Genomic DNA, 12,315 nt, shown 5'->3' on the forward strand with positions numbered 1-12,315 from the left:
CCCCTCCTCATCCACACTTTTATAGTGGGAGGAATCAGAAAGATCAGCCTCTTTGCCTTCCTCTTCGCGAATCCTCCTAATCTCCTCATCCAACACATCATCCCCCAGGGTCTCAGCAACATCTGGGCTAGTGACAGGAGCAGGGCCAGGAGCTACCCCCGCCACCTGAGAACTCTCCAGCTCCCTGCTCCTTCTGCGGTTTTCCTCTCGCCTTAGTTTGGCAGGCCCCTTCTTGCTCTTCATTAACCCTTTTGCTCCTTCACCCATGCCCGTACCCTCCCCAGCCGGGGCAACCCTAAAGCTCTCCCCAGCTGGAGCGGCCACCAAACGGGAAAAGGCGCTGGGGCAACGCTTGAAAGGGTGTCCTAGGACACCACACAGATGACACCGGATCTGCCCACAGGATGCAGCCAAATGACCAGCCCCACCACACAAAGCGCAAACCTGCACAGTGCAGGCTGCGCTAAAATGGGTAGGACTACCACACCTGTGGCAGACTTTAGGCTGCCCCTGGTAGACTCCTTGGATTCTGTCACGTCCGAGGAAGGCTGCCGATGGGATGTGGGCAACTGTGCTCCCTGAACGCCTAAGTTTGACGGAAAACGTCCAGGCCCCAGACCAGATCCCGTGCTCATCAAGATTTTTCTTGGGCATGTCCGTCACATCCCCATAACGACCGAGCCAGGTCATGATGTCGTAGCAAGAGAGCGACTCGTTACGGGTCAAAACGGTCACTCTCTTGATTTGGTTCTGCCGGGATATCGCTTTTACAGCGAAATCCCGCCAGCCTGGCTCGTTCTTCACCATCTCGTAATTCGACCAGAAAAGTTCAAGACCCTCTGGCCGAACAAAGCTGATGTCGAACTCAGAAGAACCATAGGGGTGAATCAGGGCAAAGATGTCACTCGCCCTGAACTCCATCTGAAGGAGGAGCTCAACCACCCTTGCCCGGGGTGGGCACGCATCTTTACCCCTCCAAATCAGATGGGCCACATTCCTACGGTTACTATCCTGCCCGGGAGTCGGGAGGGACCACATCACCTCCCCATTCTGGTCTTGGAAGGCACCCAGACCATGCCTCTCTATCCAAAAAGACAGGTCAACCGAACCCCTCCCTTCTACCTCAATTGACCTATCACCCTTACGCAGAGCCTCCAGGAGGCGCCGTGCAAGTGACCCCCAGAACCAGATGGAGACGGAGACCCTCTTGATTCCCCGGCAGCGACGCTGGCATAGCTTCTAGCAGTCACCACCAGGGGGGCAGCCGAACCAGCCCCTACTTCCTCAGTACTCTTTACTGATCCAGTGACATCCCTTTGCCTGCCTCCAGCACTCTTCTCTTGCACACCGATAGCATCCCTCTCTTGTACACCTCTAGCACCCCTCTCTCGCACACCGCTAGCATCCCTTTCTTGCACACCGCTAGCACCCCTCTCTTGCACACCGCTAGCACCCCTCTCTTGCACACCGCTAGCACCCCTCTCTCGCACACCGCTAGCACCCCTCTCTTGCACACCGCTAGCACCCCTCTCTTGCACACCGCTAGCACCCCTCTCTTGCACACCGCTAGCACCCCTCTCTTGCACACCGCTAGCACCCCTCTCTAGTACACCTCTAATGCCCCACTCTTGCACACTGCTAACATTTTCATGCAACATACCATCACCAAAATTTTCTCTCTCTTTTGCACTCTTCCCTTTCACACTATTATCCTGGCTAAACTTTCCTGAGCTGGCCGGGTTATTTGCGTATGCCACGGGGGTTTGTGCTGCTGGTCCCGCCCCCGATGACCGCTTTTTCGGTTCTGCCGATGTTACTTCCAGTTCCAGTGATGACACTTCCTTCAACGCCGATGATGTTCCCAGTGAGAACTGCTTCACACTGGGTGGGAGCTGTCCCTCCGGACGCACCCCCACCCCTCCTACAGCAGCCGACGTGTAGGGATTCCCCACAGCGTCAGTGCAACCTTCAGGAGCCACCTCACCCGACCGCCCGGGCTTTTCTACCAATCCAGACGCATGGACACTCCCCCCCCCCCTCACAGAGGAGTGCCCTGCTACGCCCAGATCGCTCGGGGGACCGCCCCCCGAGCAGACAGCAACATCAACAAGCTCCGGCACTAGGACACGCCCCCTGCCCACCTGGGGTGGTCCTGCAGCATCGGAGTCGCCCACCTTAAGCCTGTCCTGCCCTTCCCTACCGGCTGGACAGGCGGGCTCCTTGGCGTCTGCAGCCATCTTAGAAACCTTATCCACCATGTACCCCCCATTCTGGCCCCGCTTTACAGCAAAAGCTGAGTCGGGCAGACTGGGGGGCCCACCAGCCTGAACCACCTTTTCAGATGGCCCAGACTGCTGGAGAGAAGAATAAACAAGTCTGGTGACCTCTCCTTTTTTCCTTTTATTTCTCCTCTTCCTCTTGCCCTTCACCTCAGTATCTGGGCCTAAGTCATTTCCAAATGAGAAGTTCTCAAAATGGGTAGGTGACTCTTGGAGCACAATCGCCTTCAGCAATCCACCACCAATTAACCCATTGCTGCTGCCGCTGTCGTCACTGCTGTCATCTGACGTTACAGGCAGGGCTACCTGATCAGGATTTATGTATGAACTCTGGGTTTTGTCCTCCTCCATTTCACTCTCCTCTGCACCACCATCTTGCTTCTCTTTAGCACCTTCCTCAGCACTGTCCTCTCTTTCTCCACCACCATCTTCCTCCACACTGTCCTCCTCAGCACTGTTCTCTCTTTCTCCTCCACCATCCACCTCCACACCATCCTCCTCTGCACTGCTTTCGCTGTGACTGACCTCCTCCTCTCTTTCTGGGTTCTGCTGGCCTCTGAACCGACTTTCATTGCAGAGTTTTTCTCTGAAGATACCAGCCCCTTCCATGATCTCCATCCTCACCCTTTCTACCTCCTCAACCTCTTTTTTCAGGGTGCGCACTTTAGCCGAATACACTGGCCTTGGATTTTTTGAGGTGTAATCAGCCTGGTAACGGGCAAATTTTAAGTCCTCTCTTAGCCCACGAAGCATTTTGCCAAGACACTCATACTCCGCCATTTTTGCTTGGAGTCGGGACCCAAAAGTGGCCAAAGACTCCCTGGGACCCAATGCCCCCCATTGCTGGGGTTCAGAGGTACCTTGCCTCCCCATGTTTCTCCTCAACTCCTCACCTTCATGCAGGTCTTTACCTGCAGCCTTGCTTGTAGCCTTCCTTGCAGCCTTGCGGCTTCCAGATATGGACGGTGGAGTTGGTTCTGCATTTCTGCGGATCCTGGAGGATCTCCGTACCCCATCCTGGGAGTTGGCCGTTGCAATGTCACCTCCACCTCCCGCCGGCCTGGTAAGGGAGATGGGGACGTTGGGGTTCATGCAGGGAAGCCCTTCCCCGAAGGCTGCCACAAACCTGGGGGGGGGGGGGGGGAGGGCTGGTGAAAATCCTGCTGCTCTCTGGTTCTCTGGTTCTCCTGGAGCTGACGATCACACAACCACACCCTGAACAGGAAGTAGTGCAACAGCTGGAGACACCCTACTTGGGAAGCACTGCTGTAGGGTAATTTGGTGGTGTATGCAAATCCCTAATTTAGGCCTCAAATGCACATGGTGCTCTTTCACTTTGGAGCCCTCTCATATTTCAAGGCAACAGTTTTTGGTTACAAATTTTTTTTCTCTTCTTTTACCCCTTAAGAAAAGGTAAATTTTGGGTCTACACCAGCATGTTAGTGTAAACAGAGTGTACCATATACATTTGAGGCCTAAATTGGTGATTTGCACAGGGGTGGCTGGTAGTAACAGCAGTTCTGACATAAACATAAAAAACACCCATATGTGACCCCCATTTAGATAACTACACCCCTCACGTAAAGTAATAAGGGGTATAGTGAGCCTTAACATCCCACAGGTGTTTGACAAATTTTAGTTAAAGTTGGAGGTGAAAATAAAAAAATGTATATTTTTATCCCTAAAATGCTATTGTTACCCCAATTTTATCATTTTCACAAGGGGTAATAGGAAAAAAAGCCCAGCAAAATTTGTAACCCCATCTCTTGTGAGTCAGAAAATACCCCACATGTGGATGTAAAGTGCTCTGCGGGTGAACTACAGGGCTCAGAAGAGAAGGAGCACCATTGGGCTTTTGGAGAGAGAATCTGGCTGAAATTGAAGGCCATGTACGTGTAGGCCTCCATGGTGCCAGAACAGTGAACCCCCCCCCCCCCCCCCCCACATGTGACCCCATCATGGAAACTACACCCCTAATAAGAGGTGCAGTGAGCATTTACATCTCACAGGTGTCTGATAGATATTTTTGAGCAGTGGTCTGCCAAAAGAAAAATGAAAATTTTTCATTTGCACAGCCCACTGTTCCAAAGATCTGTCAAATGCCAGTGGGGTTTAACCCCTTAAGGAACCAGCCCATTTTCACCTTAAGGACCCAGCCATTTTTGCACATCTGACCACTGTCATTTTAAGCATCAATAACTCTGGGATACTTTTACTTTTCATTCTGATTCTGAGATTGTTTTTTTGTGACATATTCTACTTCATGTTAGTGGTAAATTTTTGTTGAGGCTTGCATCATTTCTTGGTGAAAAATTCCCAAATTTGATGAAAAAATAGAAAATTTAGCATTTTTCTAACTTTGAAGCTCTCTGCTTGTAACCAAAACAGACATTCCAAATAAATTATATATTGATTCACAGATACAATATGTCTACTTTATATTTTCATCATAAAGTTGACAGGTTTTAACTTTTAGAAGATATCAGAGGGCTTCAAAGTTCAGCAGCACTTTTCCAATTTTTCACAACATTTTCTAAATTGGAATTTTTCAGGGACCAGTTCAGTTTAGAAGTGGATTTGAAGGGCCTTCATATTAGAAATACCCCACAAATGACCACATTATAAAAACTGCACCCCTCAAAGTATCCAAAATGACATTTGGGTAAGTGTGTTAACCCTTTAGGTGTTTCACAGCAATAGCAGCAAAGTGAAGGAGGAAATTCAAAATCTCCATTTTTTACACCTGCATGTTCTTGTAGACCCAGTTTTTGAATTTTTACAAGGGGTAATAGGAGAAAAAGCCCCCAAAATTTGTAACCCAATTTCTCTAGAGTAAGGAAATACCTCATATGTGTATGTAAAGTGTTCGGCTGGTGCAGTAGAGGGCTCAGAAGGGAAGGAGCAACAATGGGATTTTGGAGAGTGAATTTTTGCTGAAATGGTTTTTGGGGGGCATGTCACATTTTGGAAGCCCCTATGGTGCCAGAAGAGCAGAAAACCCCCACATGGCATACCATTTTGGAAACTACACCCCTCAAGCCACGTACCAAGGGGTCTAGTGAGCCTTAACACCCCACAGGTCTTTTACGACTTTTCGTTAAATTTGGATGTGTAAATGAAAAAAAAAAAAAAAAAAGTTTCACTTCCAGGCAGTGGAAGAGAGGTGGTTGTGGTTGTGATAAATATAAAGCAAATACACTATGTTGAGCTAGCGATTGTTTGTCTGTATACAAGAGTGTGAAGCATACAAGTGAGTGAGTATAAAAGTGAGGGGACTTAAAATTAAGGGACTTTAAATTCAGGAAGTTTAAATTGAAATATTTGATTTTTTTTTCTTTTCTGTTAATTTTTGCAATCCCCAAATCTAGTATGACCTCCATGTTGGAAAAGGCAGTCCAGTGTGCATCTTGCGCAATGTATGCAATCCTTGAACAACAGTTTGAGGGTGCATATTGTTGTGCGAGATGTGTGCGAGTTGCTCATTTAGAAGCCCAGATCCTGGATCTAGAGGAGCAACTGGCAACACTGAGATGCATTGACAACCCGCAGAGTAGTCTCCTGCTCACTGAGCAGGTACTCTCTGGGGTCGAGGTGGGGATGGATAGTGGGACGGAGGGGCAGGACAGTCAGGCAGTTTGCTGGGTTACAGTTAGAAAACGGGGTAGAGGGAAAAGTGTGAGGGAGGCTAGTCCTGAACTGGCACACCACAACAAGTTTGCCCAGTTGGCAGATGAGGGGGATGTCATTTCAGAGCTAGCGGTACTGCAGCAGGACTTTGCCTCTGACCGCCAGGGGGGTGTCTGCTCCAGTAAGGAGGGAGGGAGGAGAGCAGGGCAGGTCAGACAGGTACTGGTAGTGGGGGACTCAATTATTAGGGGGACAGATAGGGCGATCTGTCACAAAGACCGGGATAGCCGAACAGTGTGTTGTCTTCCTGTCGCTCGAGTTCGGCACATCGCGGATCGGGTTGACAGGTTGCTGGGTGGGGCTGGAGAAGACCCAGCAGTCATGGTGCATATTGGCACCAATGACAAAGTAAGAGGTAGATGGAGTGTCCTTAAAAATGATTTCAGGGACTTAGGCTGCAAGCTTAAGGCAAGGACCTCCAAGGTAGTATTTTCTGAAATATTACCTGTACCACGAGCCACACCAGAGAGGCTGCGGGAGATAAGGGAGGTAAACAAGTGGCTCAGAAGCTGGTGTAGGAAGGAGGGGTTTGGGTTCATGGAGAACTGGGCAGACTTCGACTTTAAAGGAAACAGATTTCTGACTATAGCTAAAGACCATTATCTTTCCCAAATGGTGCAGGGCCTGACCAGAGGGGGCGCCCTACTAGACTTAATATTTACCAACGTACTGAAACTGGCAGAGTAATTAATGTGCAAGTAGATGGACACCGAGGAAATAGTGATCATAATGTAATACATTATAACTTGTTTTTCAATAAGGGAATCTCTCGAGGGGCCACAAAAACAATGAACTTTCGAAAAGCAAAGTTCGATCAACTCAGAGAAGCCCATAACAATATAAAATGGGATATTGTCCTCAAAAAGAACAATACTGACACTAAATGGGAGACTTTTAAAAATATCTTAAATTTTCACTGTAAGATGTATATACTTTATAGGAATAAAAGGGTCAGAAATAAAAGAAAACCAATATGGATGAATAAAAATGTTAAGGGGGCAATAAATGACTAAAATAAAGCATTTCAGTTACTAAAACAGGACAGCAGTGAAGAAGCATTAAAAAGCTATAGAGAAAAATGTGAAATATGTAAAAAACAGATAAAAGCCGCAAAAATAGAGACAGAAAGACTCATTGCCAAAGAGAGTATAACTAACCCCAAAATGTTCTTTAATTATATAAATAGCAAAAAGGTCAAAAATGAAAGTGTTGGCCCTTTAAAAAATGATGAGGAAGAAATTATAAACGGGGATCAGGAAAAAGCAAATATACTAAAATTCTTCTCCACTGTATTCACTGAGGAAAATGAAATGCCAGGTGAAATACAGTGTGATAAGGTAAACTCCCCAGTACAGGTCACCTGTCTAACCCAGGAAGAAGTACAGTGCCACCTACAAAAAATCAAAATAGACAAATCACCAGGTCCAGATGGCATTCACCCCCATGTTCTAAAGGAATTAAGTAATGTAATAGACAGACGCGGAGGTGTTGAGGGACATGTGTGGAACTTCGCTACTCCTTGCTGGGATTTGGATAGACTGGCCCAGACCCTTTCTTGTGGATGGAGAGTGGAGCTGAGTAAAACGATCAGACTTTACATGTGATGAATATCTAACAGTGCAGAAGCCGGTGAAACCATTGATTAATACCCCGGCAATATTCTGAACAGCAGCAGCCTCTTGCACTGGCCCCATGTGGAATGGACAATATTGGATGCCTGACTCTCTGCCTGGTCACTCCTCCTAGTGATTTGGAGAAACCGGGACTCATGGACTAAATTGAACAACTTGGTCTTAGCAGAATTCCTCTCTCATGAAATTGGACCCCTCCCTGGACCCAATAAGATCAGTGACTCTGGGGGGTGATTGCACTGTCTACCAGGGGGAGCGTGAATACGCTAATGATTCCATAGTTGCATATTAGTATGCTATATTTGGTGGTGGATATTTCTGGATCAGGGTGTGATACCCTAGGTTTTAAGCGCTCCCCAGAGCCATATGGGACTGTGAATTCCTACTTTTGTATGCTGTAAATCACAGGATTTAAATTCTCGAGTGGGAGGGGCCTATGGTGTATAAAGTTGCTAAGTTGGTCCGTGATATCCCCGTAGTGATACATACACCCCACAAATATGTAGTGGGTGAAATGGCCCCTAAGGTGAACCCCAGAAGATCAGGGGGTAGCTCGCCACAAAAAGATAAGGGGGCTATGGGTAAATTGGATAAAATATGGAAGTCTCCAGCTGTGGGTATAAAAACTAGAACCCAGAAGGATCTCTCCCCTAGTAAAACAGGCTCTAGGTACTCGGTCTTGGAGGTGGAAGAAACTGAGGAAGGGCAGTCTGTGCCCCCTATGGGAACACAGATGTTGGAGGAGATCTTGGGAGGGGTGAAAAAATCTAATTGTGCAATTGAGGAGATAAATAAACAATTAGGTGTGGTATCTACCGAGGTATCTCTGATAAGACACGATATGACTAAAATGAGAGATAGGATTTCCAGACTGGAGGAAGAAGCCCCTAAAACAGAAAATAGGATTAAGGTTTTGGAGGAGGAGGTTAATGACTTGAAAAAGGAGAGGACATCTGTTAAAGATAAGCTCACTGACCTTGAGGATAGATCCAGACGTTGTAATATAAGGATGGTGGGGTTTCCTGAGGGGATGGTGGGGTTTCCTGAGGGGGTGGAGGGGGGGGGGAACTCTGCCATACAGTTTCTTAGTAGGTGGTTGAAGGAGGGGATAGGGGAAGGGCATCTTACCCCAATGTTTGGGATTGAACGAGCTCATCGGTGCCAAGGCGTATTCCCCCTCCGGGGGGTCCCCCTAGGACAATCCTAATTAAGTTATATACCTCCCAGGACAGGGATACTATCCTTTGGAGGGCAAGAGAGATGGGGGACCTACAGTATAATGGACAGAATATTTTTCTATATCCGGATTTCTCTTGGGAGACCCAGAGGAAAAGGGCATCCTTTCGGGAGATAAAAAGGCGGCTAAAGAACGCAGGGGTGCCCTTCTCTCTGCTGTTTCCAACGAGACTCCGGGTTGAGCATAAGGGAAAGGTAACAATATTTGGAACCCCACAAGAAGTCTCAGATTGGATGGATAAATAAGGCATCTAATATAAGGCACTACTGTGGCATTAGGGGTTGGAAGTATTAGTTGAGTAATAATGTTACGTCTCGGGGGGGAGGGGGGAGGGGTTGGGGGGTTCTCTGGGGTGTCACTAGGATAGGAGTACATAGTAGAAGTACGGTGCATTATGGGGAGAGGGGGGGGTGCGGGGGGGGGAAGGATAAGGGAAAGGAGGGAGGGATGGCACGGGATGATCAAAAGAGTTTTTTTTTTTTTTTTTCTCTTCTTCTTCTCTCTTTTCTTTTTTCTCTTAGGCAAATATATCTATGCTTAAATTATTAGCCTTGAACATACAAGGTATGTCGGATAGAATTAAAAAGTGTGCAGTCTTCGATTATATTCGGAGGTGCCTTCCTGCGATCATATGTTTAGTTGAGACCCATAGGTCAAGAGATGAGCAGATACTTCCAAGGAAGTGGGCCAAAGAAGAATACCACTCCAGACTCTCTTCCTACTCCATGGGAGTATCAGTATATGTTCACAGGAGGGTACCATTCGAGACTAAGAATGCAAAGGTAGATAAGTATGGTCGATATGTATTTCTTTATGGAATATGGGAAGATAGGGCAGTCATCTTGGCTTTTGTTTATATTCCTCCATCTTTTACAGTGGATGTTCTGAGGGACCTCGTGAGCTATAGCGAAAGTAAGACACATTCGGCATTATGGATAGTTGGAGATTTGAACAATGTAATAGACCCTAGTATGGACAGATACAAATTAGGTAGGAATGTAGGGGGGAACGAAACAGCATTGGCGAGATACTGTGGAGAGATGAATTGGGTTGATGGGTGGCGGAAACTAAACCCAGGAGTAAGACAGTACTCATGTTTTAGTACCTCATATAACACCGCTTCCCGAATTGACTTATGCCTGTGTGATAAGAATGCAATGACCTGGACCAGCAGGGTGCAGTATAAAGCTAAAACCCTATCGGACCATTGCCCAGTGGTGGTGGAAATTGGAGGTAAGGTAATGGGTGGGAAAAGGTTGGGCTTTCGGCTCAACCCCCACTGGATTGAATTAGTGGGCGACCAGGACTGGTTTAGACAGGAAATAGAGGCATTCTGGGAGATTAATCATAAGTCCGCAAACCCTCAGGTGGTATGGGATACTATGAAGGCATACTTGAGGGGCCTATATATAGGGCGAATCAATAAAAAAAAAAAAGGAATTCTCACAGGAAGAATCAGTACTGAATAGTAAAGTGGCAACATTAGAAGCAGGGATAGAAGAGGATAGTGGGGGGAACAGCTGTTAGAACTGAAGGCAGCTCAAGAGGAATATAAAGAATATCTACTTAAAAAGGCACAAAATAAACTATTCTTCAGTGGGCAATTTAATTTCTTTGAGAAAGGGAAACCAAATAAGACACTGTCAAGATTACTTAAAAATCAAGGCGACGAATGTGGTATTATGGCTCTGAGGAGGGAGGATGGCAGCATAACCACAGATAGAGAAGAAATAGCCCAAATGGTTGGCTCTTTTTTCTCCAATCTCTATATGGGCAGCGATATTAATAGGGCGGAGGTAGCGGAATTCTTGAGGGGAATTAATATTCTGAGTTTGACAGAGGATGTCAGGGACTCCCTGGATGACCCAATCTCCCTCCAGGAATTGGAGGAGGCATTGGCATCAATCCAAGGGAATACATCCCCTGGGTCTGACGGCATTCCTTTCTAGATATATACAATATACTCAACCCTGCTGCTTCCAAAACTGCTGGGTATCATTAATAAATCCTGGAGGGGGGGGGGGGGGTTCTCCCTAAATCTATGTGTGAGGCTAATATTAGACTCATTAGGAAAAAAGATAAGGATCCCTTGGATTTGGGCTCATATCTCCTTGCTTAATACAGATATAAAGATAATAGCGAAAGCACTGGCAAGGAGATTGGATAAAGTAGTGGAGGTAGTGGTGGGCGGTGACCAGGGAGGGTTTAGGTCAGGAAGAACGGTTCATGACAATATCCACCAGGTGTATGAAGCAATCCAGAGTGGATCCCGTGGCCCCCGCTCCATTCTGTCATTGGATGCTACTAAAGCTTTTGACAGGGTGGAGTGGGAATACCTCTGGGAAGTTTTGAAGAGGGTTAGGGTGGGCCCGAGGTTTTTGAGTTATATTCAGCTACTATACACTAACCCCGAGGCGAGTGTGGTGGTAGAACCCCCTCCTACCCATTCAAACTAAGTAGAGGAACAAGGCAGGGCTGCCCCCTCTCACCCTTTTTATTTTTAATTTATATTGAACCCTTAGCGGCTTGGATAAGAGATAATGATGTTTATGAGGGATTTGGAGTAAATGGAGAGAAGAGTAAGATCTTGTTATTTGTAGATGATATCCTCCTTTTTGTAACTAACCCACAAGAAAAAATACATCGTATCATTAAGATGTTCGAGGCATTTGCCCCTCTATCTGGGTTGGAAATAAATTGGAGTAAATCTACTATGCTCCCCCTGGATGAAGATATGGGGGAGACGGTGGGAAGACTATCCGTGTTCAAAAAAAATGAATGTTTCCATTATCTGGGAGTAAAAATAGCAGCCACGAATGATAGGTTTGTGATTAACAATATACGGCCCCTTTTGAATAGTTTAGCGAAGAGAGTAGAAGTATGGATTAAAATGCCCTTCTCTATGTCAGAAAGGATGGCGATAATAAAAATGGTGGTCCTCCCACAGATCCTTTTTTTTCTTGCTGCCTCGCCAGTGTGGATCGGCAAATGCTGGTTCCGGAAGATAGAAGTGATACTGGGTAGATTGTTATGGGGAAGAAAAAGGGTTCGTCTGAAGTACAGATATTTTATGGCCCCTGGAGATAGGGGGGGATTGGATATGCCCAATTTCTTTGTTTATTACATGGCCGCGCAGTTGGTACGAATCGTGAATTGGAGAAATTTTTGATATCTGGAGAAGATTGTAGTAGATAAGGAGAAAGTGAACATATATGAGGTGTTGGAATTAGATGATTATGAGGAGAGTGGGTCAAATAACACGATGTTATTGTATAAATATAGGAAAGTATGGGAAAGATTAAAGGGAGAATTACATGTAGGAAATAGTTTTGGGTTCACACCCCTATGGGGTAACAATAAATTTAAAGAATTGGTGAAGTGTGAGTCAACTTTTTGGGATAGTAAGGGTATAAAACGACTGGAACAATTATTTGATAAAGGACAACTCTTTTCATTTGAGCACATAAAAAGGGGGTATGAT

Source organism: Hyla sarda, assembly GCF_029499605.1.
Source record: "Hyla sarda isolate aHylSar1 chromosome 2 unlocalized genomic scaffold, aHylSar1.hap1 SUPER_2_unloc_2, whole genome shotgun sequence".
NCBI lineage: Eukaryota > Metazoa > Chordata > Amphibia > Anura > Hylidae > Hyla > Hyla sarda.